Raw genomic sequence first — 9,511 nt, 5'->3', positions numbered from 1 at the left:
TCAAATAAGATATTTTCTTTCTTTCGTGAAAATACTAGTACTAAAAAATATTACATAAATATAAAGGAAAATCCCCGTCAGTGACGAAATTACTGAGAAAAATGTCATTATTTTAATTTAGGTGACATGAGGGAGGGGGCAAGGGAAGGGGGGGGGGTGGAGTGGGGCAAACAGAATGAGGGTCTAATTTGCTATCCCGTGAGGCAGGGATGGAACCAGGATTTTCTAAAAGGGGAAACATTTTTGTACAGGAAAAAATAGAAAAACAAAATAAGAAAAGGTTTTCATTACACAATGGAGGTCATTTCGTTCCAGCAAAAAATTGACAAGTAAAAAAAAAAGAAAAGGAAAAAGAAAGGTCCTCACTTGAGGACGCATGATACATATTCCCCTGTTTTTGTGTGCCTCTCAAGGGGGGGGGGGGGGGGGAGCACGGATCGCATGTGCCCCTACCACTAATCTGCTGATCTGAATATTATAGTGCACAGATAAAGTGGCCCCTATCTGGATCCGCCACTGCCGTGAGGTCATTTGCACGAGATGCCTAATGCCCTTTTAAAGCATAAAAAGTTTGTTGAATATATTGTTCAAAGTGGAATTTGTTTTTCCCATTTATAGCTTCAGTGTAACTATTGTATACGTGCCTCTTCAAGGGTGAAAAGGGGGAAAGTGAATAATAAAAATCCACTTCAGGGACGAAAACGCGTAGATTAAAAAAAGGCGATATCACAAAGGGGACATTTCATTAAAAAAAGAGTATTCTTTCCTATGGGATTTTTTTCTTTGTCTCTCTCTCTCTCTCTCTTTTTTTTTTGGGGGGGGGGGGGGGAAGGGAAAGGGCCCCTGAGCGCGCGCGCCACCGCCCCTGTATGGACAAGTCGAAGTGAACGAACATGCAGAGCCTTGGAATTTTATTGAAACGACATTGACGGAGACAATCACTATGAATCCATTCACAAAAACGTTGAATGTCCTCCCATTACAATAGGACCTTGGTGATAAGCACTGAGGCGAAAAGATGACACAATGGCGTGAAGGTTTGAATAGCTGATCTGGTGCAGGCGAGAGTGAATGTATTTTCAAAAAACAGGAAGTGCAAGCCATGAATAGGGCAACGACAACAAAAGATGGCTGATTTAAACAGCGGATTGGTGTTCTCAAATCTTGTCTTGTTTTTCCGTTAATGCCCATAAACATCGTGTTGATTATTATGGTATTTTGAGATTCACTTGACCTTCTGGACATCTGACAGATTTTTTTGTTCCTGATATTACTGCGTATGAGAGAAGATAGGTACGTACTTCAGTATCAAAGTGTCTTCAGCCAAATTTCTAATGAGTGTACCACTCATCCTACGAACGAGGTACAAGGTAAGACGTAAGTGAAGTAATTTATCTACATGAAAGTTTTAAAGACTTTTGGAACCTTTAAGTTTTCCAGCTTAGTATCAGTGACGTCAAAGCGTAAAAATATTGGTGTTTGCTAAGATTAATTCAAAGTGTAATTATGCCAGTAATTTATGCGAACTTTAGGGAACTCTCACAAGATTATGGATATTTTTTCATGGAAGGGTTGTTTTACAATCACAGTAAATAAAGAAACATTTGTACCAGAAATCTCAAATCTTCGATGGCAAGCTATAATTGGCATTGTCAATGCAACCTATCATAAAAGGGACTGAAAAAATGAAATAGAAATAAATGTTCATACTTCACAAATGTTGACGTTGACTACATATGACATTTTTAGACCAAATTTACTGTCCTATTCCTGTTACTCCTCAATTTTTGAGCCTACACATTTTTATTATTGGAAATCAGTTGGCATTGTTTAACCAATCAGAAATGATAATTGAAATGCGATTGTTTAAATACTAAAAATAACAGCGGGATTTAGGGTTAGGCCTAGATATATGACGGGCAGAAGGATATTTCTTTTAAAAGAATTATGAAGAGGATAAGTGTGATACTAAATATGATGCGAGCTTTTGTTGATATTTAAACAAAAAAGGCGCATATCTCTTTAAACAGGTAACATGAGCGCGAAGCGCATGCTAAAATCATTTACTATATTCATTGACTTGAAAAAAGTTTATTGTAAGCATAAAAGTATTATGTATGTAACCAAACAAATTATAATGCAGATGTGGACAGCACGCTGATATTTCAGTTGATTTACTGACGATTTATTTTAAACATCCTGTGTATTCGTGAATGCCAACCTGCGGATAGCCGCTGATCCTCGAATACCGGGGGAAGAACAACGAAGAAGAAGAAGAAGAATGCGATACGTTTGTTACTAAAAAGAAAGACCAATCCTAAAAAGGGAAATTTTGAGGACTATTGCAAAAATTCGTGCTCAGTTAAAAAGATGAATAGATAAAATATGATCGCCGCGCGAAGTGCTATCTAAATTTGTTATATTCAAATTTTGGTTATATTTTAAATGATTAGTTTTAGTATTCATGAACAAACAAAGAAGAATACGAAGCGCTAACAGAACTATTTCTATTCATATATTGACTTAAAAACGAGACATTTTAAGCCCATAACTATTATGAATAAGATATTATCTCATTAAACAGGGGGTAATGCAAGCGCTCAGCGCAAGGGGAATTTTTTTATGGTGATATAGGCCCAGTGGACTGAAGGGGTCAAGAGGTTTGCTATTGGCTAATTATCTCACTAGTCTCATTTTCTTCGGCTCTTGGATCTGCCAGTTTCTTTCCTACTACACGCTTTGTCTTCCGACCAATTATGTTTTCTTCTTTCACTTAACTCATTTTTTCTCTCTTTATTCTATTTCCATTTTACCTTTCTACCATTTACCCTCTCTTTCTCTCTCTCTTCATTTAATTTCCCTACTCCCTTAATTCTATTCGCTTTCAACTTTTTGCCACCCCCTCCTTCCCTGACCCCTTTCCCTTTTGCTTATATATTCCTCTCTTTTCTCCCTTCATTTCTTTTTCCTCTCAGTTTATCTTCCTTCCCGTTCTTTCTTCCTTTATCTTTTGTCTATAACATCTTCCTTTTTATTCTCTCGCTCTCTTTCCTTCGTATTTTTTTTTGTGGGGGGCAAGGCCTATTTATGGATCTGCACCCAGTGGGGGCACGGGGGCATTTCCCCCCTGTCTGGCTCGTTGCTCACCCAATTGCCCCCCCCCCCCCACCCCCGAATTTTTGAAAACTGAAAAAAAAAATGTAAATGCTGTCATGAACATCCTAAAGTGCACTTCTTACTTTTGAAATTTTCTCATCCAGTCATGGTTAGCTCCCTACAATATTAGTCACTAACACAAATCTTTGAGGTCATTATATAAAATTCACATTTTGCTTGCGCATCCCGCTCGCACTGTTTGTTGATTGAGATGAATAAGTGATCTGTTCCATAGGTTAATATTGGGCTTAAAATCCAATGTTCAAGTTCAAGTTCAAGTTTATTCAAAACCAAAAACATCACATCATAATCAAAATAGATATATACACAACGTAAATGAGTACATAAACATACATCAATTAGATTATATAACAAACAAATTTGTCAAGTCAATATACACAAATTATTTTTCTCATGATTATCCTTTCCATTATTTGTTTTAGCGAGATACGCATCCTGCATGTTAATAATTACAAGAAAGTGCTGAATGTAAAAAAAATTCAGCTCGTGCTACGCGCTCGCATTAATTGTTTAGTTAAATACCCATCTTGTTCATGGTCACAAAGATGCTTGAACGTCCACTTATCTAGTATATCCAACATTTTCAGCTCACGCTTCGCGCTCGAATGATTTCTTTGGTAAAATATCACGCAAAGTAAGCAAGTAAAACATTAGCTTGCGCTTCGCACTCGATTTTGCGAACCAGGAAAAACAAATCATGTCCGCCTTTACTCCCCCCCAAATGTTGGAAGTTGGAACCCTGTTACCATGGAAGTTGCCATAATGAATAAGTTGCCATAGTTGTAGGCCTAGGCCCGCTCTTTGTCTGTTATTTTGTTGTTGTTGATGACACTGTTACGGACTACATGTATGTAGATTTATATCATATATGCCTGTTTCGCATGTTCTTTACTACCTTTTGTTTTTCTCCATCAGCACAAGAATGAACACGATGTTGACTACGACTTCTACCCAAAAGGAATACAATCGATTACCCCCGCGATTACCCGGTCGACTACACAATCATCACCATCCAGGCGGTCTTGTCAGCGAGAATTGGAGCAGATTTTTATGAGGAGGTGATGTTGGATCAGATTTGCTAGTGACTGCTTGGTCATCTTACGGTGAGATGTTGTCAAGTCTGGCCCTTGTGAGAGGGAAGCTATAGAGGGAACCTATCAAAGTTCAAATTATCTCTACCCCTCCCCCCTACTCCTCAGACCCAAATCAACATCAGTAGCAGCCCTCTACAGAGGCCTTGGAACCAGGGGAGGTTTTTTTTTTTCTTTCCCATAAACGTGTACAAAAACGTAAAAATTACCATCAGATTTTGATTTTATTGCATGATCAGCACCCCCCCCCCCCACACACACACACTTTCAAAACCGTTCCGCGGCCTCTCGGCTTTGGGGAAAGTAGCTTCCATCTCACAAGAGCCAAACTCGACTGGGTGAGACGAGGTCTGACGTCATTGTTGAGCGACCAATTCGAGAGGACCTACCGTTTCACCATCAGGAGGTGGGTGTGGACGATGAGCAAGAAAATGATCGACGAAGGTAATACCATGGTGTTGGAAAGTTGACCAGATGCAGTCTCATCATGATGAGGGGTGATGCCAGTGATCAAGGATCCACTTTGTCTTCTGCCGGCCCCCAAAATGCCGAGAAACTTAACGTTCCGTCTTCTCTTTGATCCGTTTTAGGGGGATATTCAGACAGATAAGGTAAAAGGTGAAGAACGAGATAAGTTAATCTCCATTTGCTTTTCCGGCGTAGATGCACGACTGAATTGTGCTTTAGTATTTTTTGTTCTCGTTTATGTTCCTGTCCCATAACCATGATACTAGAAAGGAGGATGAGGTGGAGTAGAAGGAGGCGGAATATCATATATTTGTAGTTCCGCGTGAAGCTTCTAATTGTTTAAGACTTATTTTGGATTTCGGTAAAAACACCACATTATTTTGGTCCATGGCGATTCCCTAATGAATTCTTGTTAAATGTGAATGCATTAAAGTTAGTCTTCAGATACTTTAGGGGCAATGTTCCGTCAATCTCGGTCGCTTTGCTTCCTCGCATGATTCTTCTCAAAATATCATATTCTCGCGCCCCATTCAGTTGTTATAAATAAAACCACCTTGTCGTACATGGGTTCAGTTTTTGCAGCATTCTTAAAGGTTCAATATTAATTTAAAAGAAATGTTATCTGAGCGCAGAAAGGCCCCAACAGTTTCAGGCTTTAATTATATCACTTCCCAATCTGTGAAGCTAAAACAAAAACAAAACATAACAAAACACTGACAAAACACGCGCGCTTGTGCAAACGAAAAAAAGGAGTTAATTGAAATAACGTCTTGATCACATTTTCTAACAGCTTTTCTTGTTCGTTCTATAAGAAAACTGCGCAAGAAATTGCGTTTTGGGCGAATTACAACTGGAATTGTATTTTAGTGTCAGCCCCTCCCTTCAAATGTTGGAAGGGGTGTACTTTTTAATGCCAAAGAGCAAGAGACTCATATCACAATTTTGGGCAGTACCTTATAGGCCATATGCAGACTAGACGCGTGATATTTTGTAAAAGAAACCGCAAAGCAAGGAGTCAAAGTGAAATTGAATAAATGCAATGCTGCATGGCAACTTTCAACCGAATCTAGCGATGAAAACAACAAATGAGCTATATATCACATCTCCTCATTCTTTTCTCCCCCTTGGAATGCGGAGTCATTACGCGTTGTGGCCCCACTTTAATTTTGGCTGGGGAACACTCTATGGTTACATCATTAAATAGAGGCATTTTGATATTCGCTTTTATCTTACAAAAGATAATTCCACACAATTGTTTGATGATATTGTTAATACAATTTCATACTTAATAGTTACGTGCAGTAAGTTTGAGTATACAGGGTTCCCAAGCCATTAGGGAAATCAGGAATTTTCTCTTCTTCTAATCAAATCAGTAAAAGTCTCGTGTTTTGATAAAAATGCCTCAAATTGGGAAAAGTAATGAAATTTCGATTTGCGTAAAATCGAAGATCCATTGGATGACTGGCTCTTGTTATTTCTTTTAAATTTTAGTGATTCCTCTTTGAATCCAGAACTGCTTCTCGATATAAGAAAATGGAAATGGGCTAAAATAGTTATCGTGGAATTTTAAAACTTCATCAGAGAAAAATGAGGGGAAAACCAAGGAAATTAGTTTTTCCTTCATGCTGGGAACCCTGTTATATACTCTCACCAGCTGTATGGCAATTTTCATTTTGAATGCCAAGGTGTACGTTGCAATAAAAAATACATATAAATGTTTCTCTATTATTTACAACAGTATATGATTGTCTAGCGATTTATACAATTTATTTGTCCGTTGGTAAATTTTTCATTGATTGGAACCATGGCAAAGGGATTATTCACAATATATTATATAACAAAATTCATATGGATAAATTAAAATACTCTTCATTTTTCGGTTTATTTATGTTATTGCTTTAGTCATTGTAATGTTTTGCCATCTACTGAATGAATGAATAAATAAATAGTGTAAATTAAATAATTATTCAAATAAAGCAATGAATAAGCAAACAATAGATATATAGAATGATATATTTTATGTGTATATTAAAGGACAAGTCCACGCCAACAAAAAGTTGATTTGAATAAAAAGTGAAAAATCCAACAACATAAAGCTGAAAATTTCATCAAGATCGGATTTGAAATAAGAAAGTTATGACATTTTTAAATTCCGCATAAGTTCACATAACAGTTATGTGCACATACTGGTCTATATGTAAAATGAGGGAACTGATGATGACACCCACTCACTGTTTCTTTTGTATGTGAAATTATTATTATGTGAAATATTATAATTTTCCTCTCATGTGAAGGGACATTTTATTCAGCCCTGAACATTTGAAATTACCATTGTTTTAACACTTTCAGTCAACTTGGTCCACTTTGTCATATTTGTGAAAATTGAAATATTGTGTTATTCAAACGATAAAACAAAGGAAATAGTGAGGGACACCATCGACACTCTCATTTTCATGTCACTGATTTGTACATGTTGTGAACTATTTTGTGGAAAATAAGCAAAAGTTTAAAACGTCATTACTTTCTTATTTTACATCCTATTTTGATGAAATTTTCATATATATATATATAATACTTGTTGGATTTGTCTCTATTGATTCAAATCAACATTTTTATGGGGTAGACTTGTCCTTTAATACATGAATACACTAAAGCTGATTCTTTTTTCAACCAATATTTTGTTTTTTTAATGCTTTGATTTGTTTAGTTTACTTTTGGGGGTGGGGTGGTGGGTCTCTTCAGTCATAAATTTAGACACGGTTGGTTCGCAACCAGAAGTACGGTAGAAGTACATAGTCGAAGTACGTGCAAAAGTATATAACAATAGTAAGCCCATGGCCTTCCCCCTCTCAGATGCAATTTGCATTATGAAAACTATGTGATAATCATAAGGAAGATTTTTTTAATAGACCTGGTTTTTTAAAAACATTTATGGAATTCTTTCCTGAAAAAGTAACTTTTAAATATATGAATTCTCATGTGAATTAATCAAGTCTAATTTCTCATGTGAATTAATCAAGTATAATTTCTTGTTTCACAGTTCATTAATTCTCATCTGACATGGTCGCCAAAATAAGTTTTTATCGAGCAATTATGCATAAATTTTTAAAGTGAAAATGTATAATTGCAATCTTTTAATTGCTGGTATCTCTCTATACATTGGATAAGTATGAATTATAGTAGGCACATGATTAAATTTAGGAATTTATTATGTTGCCTGGATGAAATAATCGTGTTACACCTCTGTTTGGCTACTTGTATTTATTCTCACAGTACAGGGGCCGCATAACGGTTTTAAAGTATGAGGACCCCCCCTGAACTGCGGCCCCTGTCTCGTAACAGTTTCTTATGAAACTGTCTCTCTTTTTTCCCCTCTTACCTTTCACCCCCTCTCTTTCCTAACTTTTATACAGTGCGTCCCACAAAATCATTTTTTTTAGAATCCAAATCCTGGCAAATGATTTGAACAGTCTTTCATTGGTTTCACAATTTTTGATTTCATGCATCGTAGAATTGTAAATAGTCCACGCATACAATACCTTGAACTTTCAGTCTAAAATGATAGTTGATCAGAAAAATGTGTGATGATTTTATGAAGGATACATCGACATTGTGTAAGACAGGGATAACTCCATAGCATATCTTTTGTTTTTTGGGGTTAAATTTTCTTTAGATTTTCTAAATCAGATTAGATTTTTAACTTCAGACCCAAGTTTCTGCGCAAGTCGTTTTTTAAAATGCCCAGTTGTCTGAAAGAATGATTTTATGATTCAAGTATTTGGTCTCTAATCAAAGAAAAGATTCTTGAAAGACAGATTTCCTTTTTTTGCGGGACGCACTGTATGTTTATTCTTACCTTATTTTCATACAGCCCTTTGAAATAGAGTGAACTTCATGAAATGCATGTTTATATTAATAATCCTGATCCAAAAATTCAGCAAAAGAATGGAAAAAACTATCAATTATCCTTGGATAACTTAAATTCATCCAACACAGATTAATAACCGTTCGAATTGTCTATTTAAAGTAGCATTTCTTCTTGATTTGAGAGTGCCATGGTATAATTTGTATGGATGGCATCTTTGAATGCATTGTTAAATTTTTCGATGAGAGCGCAATAAAATAGACAAACTATGCAGCGTATGTTAAGAAAATATTCTTCAGACTAATCTGCAATACTGTATAATATAAAAAAATGAAAAACCTATTCAACAAAATCGTTTTTGGTGAAGTTCACTCTAGTAAAATCAAACCAGACGAAACATCTATTTTAAAATGACATCATACTTGGAATGTTGAAAAATGCATTGTTATTGAGGTAACTATTCACTAATAACTAAATGTTTTTACACCCTTCATGACTTCGTTTGGATAATGGAAAAATCAAGGGGGAGGGGTGATGGTTGTTCAAGCTTACTTACATTTGGGTGGATATTAGAATAATTCATCTCGTAACAAGATATTGGAGCCATGGCGGCTTGGTGTTATATATAAACTATAATTTTTATTCAAAGTCCATCAATTTCAATCCACTTTTCAACATTTAACCAAGTCTAGAATCTGGGTGTGAGGAGTGTGTGTTGAAGGGGGTGGGGGTTGCCTGGATGGCTTATTGAGAGTTGCACATTATCAAACAGTATTTTCAGCTAAACCAAAAGAAATGTCAATATTGTGGACAGAATTGATGGCATTTCATTCAAAAGGCTTAACTTTCAAAGTGATTGTGAATAATGTGCAATACTCAATATGAGGGGGGGGGGGGGGAAACCTGACGT

The 9,511-nt window shown here is 36.2% G+C and overlaps 1 long non-coding RNA gene across 1 annotated transcript; it reads left to right on the top strand.

Moving 5' to 3' along the window:
• The first annotated feature begins 1,033 nt into the window (after positions 1–1,033).
• Positions 1,034–7,974, top strand: LOC135153501 (uncharacterized). Its single transcript, XR_010292879.1, has 2 exons — positions 1,034–1,370; positions 4,093–7,974. It is a non-coding gene; the product is annotated as an uncharacterized LOC135153501 (long non-coding RNA).
• The last annotated feature ends 1,537 nt before the right edge of the window (positions 7,975–9,511 follow it).

Source organism: Lytechinus pictus, chromosome 3 (assembly GCF_037042905.1).
Source record: "Lytechinus pictus isolate F3 Inbred chromosome 3, Lp3.0, whole genome shotgun sequence".
Lineage (NCBI taxonomy): Eukaryota > Metazoa > Echinodermata > Echinoidea > Temnopleuroida > Toxopneustidae > Lytechinus > Lytechinus pictus.
Note: the sequence above shows the minus strand (reverse complement) of the source record. Positions and strands in the feature narration are given on the sequence as shown.